Here is a 2,423-nt window from a genome sequence, read left to right as displayed (position 1 = left end):
TCCTTCTCTTGCAACTCTCTCTCCTTCTCCTGTAGCTCTTGCTCCTTCTCTTGTAACTTTCCCTTCTTTAGCTCAAGTAGTAAACGAATGCTTTTTCCGTCTATTTTGCTGATACGAAGGTTTTCCATAAGAGATTGAATGGTTGACTGGTCAATATCAGCTCCATCTCTTTTTCTTTGCTTCTGGCATTCCTCCAACCATTTGCTTCTTCCTAACTGAAGTTGCTGATATTTGGTCTTGTAAGCTTCATTCCCAATACCACTGGAGTCTAATGTATCACCTACTGTCCATTCTCCTTTACTGTTGATAACTAATAGATAATAATATAGAAATAGTTACATGTAAATGTGTCAATAGTCAATACTACACATTCCTTTTAAAGCCATTAAGGTGTGGTCATATGAAGAATTTTTGCGGTGTTAAAATGTAACAAAGTAGCACTGAAAGCAAAAATAGTACAAATTAATCTACTGCAAACTTTTGTATCCATACAATATATTATTACAAGTAAAAACCACACAATGCATCCCACAATTATGAAAACATCCTGTTTACACAAATTATGTGTACCTATAGTTTACCCAAAAAAACTATAAGACTGTTCTTAATACATATGCAAGGAAACTTTCTTCACTCAATGCTGCTTAGATAGAATAACTCATTTTATTGACAGCCTAAGAACTGAGTTATCATTAATAAACTCATCAATAATTGGGCATGAGTCAAGCACGTGACACCACACAAGCTGACAGAACTGTATAGAATTGAGCATTTCTTATTAAAGGAAATACTATGCCTTCATTCATGACATTTTATTGCACCACAAATTTTATGTAACTGTCTGCATTTCTTGTCCAAACTCAACTGGGATTACAAATCTATTAAAACATGTATTAAACTCGTATCCAACTTCATAAGTTTTATTTTCATTCTGTGAAATGACTGTGCCCATCACTCTCTATGTTTCTGTAATTTTGTGAAAAACAAAAAGAACAAAAACTTGGCCAAACAAAAAACCTGTATACAAGTACTTTTATACATAATGGGAGGATTTGGGTATCAAAAATATTTTAAAGCTTCAGATTATTATGTTTTTGCCAATACATGCATACATTAAACCAAGAGTACATAATATTAGACACAACTGACACATCATAATAATTTATCCCTCACTGACCTAATTCAGTTAACATGACAGTATTAGGATACTCAATGTCATCCCCATCATTTGCAAGTTCATCAGTTCCTCCAACAGTTATTATCCAGACGCAATGAGGACTCATAATGAACACTGAAAGAGTATGAGCTGCTCTCTTACTGACAGAGTGAGGCACATCTAACTGTTGATGGAAATAAATTAATAATCATTTAAGACTATAATACTGCTCTTCATACTACTATAATTCAGATGCATAATGCACTACCATAATGCACACGTGAGGGAAATTACTTGAAATTTTTATGTTCCTGATTATCTACACAAATACCGAAATTCTTTTCTCAGCATAAATATTATAGGATTGGTTTCAGTAGTTTGCATGCTGGGTCTCATTGCAAAACTGCTAATATACCAATGTGACTGGTGACCTGATTTGCATAGTAATAAATACTCCTTTAGCGTGAAACAGAAAACATTTGAAGTATACACATATAATGTAAATGTATGGCAATTAGGCAATTGCATCAAAAAACATGCATAATTATTTTAAAATACACACCATGATACACAATCTGATTATGCTGTATCAAATTTTTAACAACATGCATAATATAAAAAAAACTCAAAATAATGTAAGGTTAACTAAAGTTCAACTTTACACTAGAAATCATGATAACAATAATTATGACGTACTCTAATCCATGAACGTTGAGTGATGTTAAAGATCCAACAATCATCAAACACATTTTGATCTTGATTTATCCCCCCACTTATTATTAGCATAGGAGGACTGTCTGATCCAGTCATAATAATAGCATTTGCATGAATGGCTCTCCCCATAGGCCATTGGTCTATTGCTTCAGGTTTCTTTACACACTGCCAGAACTAAAAAAATAATCACAAAAAATAATTTCCTAGTACATGTGATACAATTGCTAAATATTGTACCTAATTCAGTAACCAGTAAATTAAAATTCTTGTATTTTTTATTGCACATTAATTGTAAGTACCAATATCTATTCACACATTGACCCTACAACATAGCTACTATACATGATTTCAACAAGGGACAGTTGAGTGAGAAAAAATTTTTTGTCATCTCTCATTATAGCTATGTGATTTTAGTATACAAAAATCAACCTAACTATTAATATATCGGTACAACCTAGCTAGGTATACCCTCAGTGGAATAATTGGCTAATGCATGATTGCCTCCTATTGATTGACCTCTCCTTTGTTGTATGCATGGTCACTATTAGATAGT

This window comes from Amphimedon queenslandica, unplaced genomic scaffold (assembly GCF_000090795.2).
Source record: "Amphimedon queenslandica unplaced genomic scaffold, v1.1 AMPQUscaffold_12716, whole genome shotgun sequence".
NCBI classification, from domain to species: Eukaryota; Metazoa; Porifera; class Demospongiae; order Haplosclerida; family Niphatidae; genus Amphimedon; species Amphimedon queenslandica.
The sequence above is the reverse complement of the archived record's forward strand: the minus strand, read 5'-3'. Positions refer to the sequence as shown.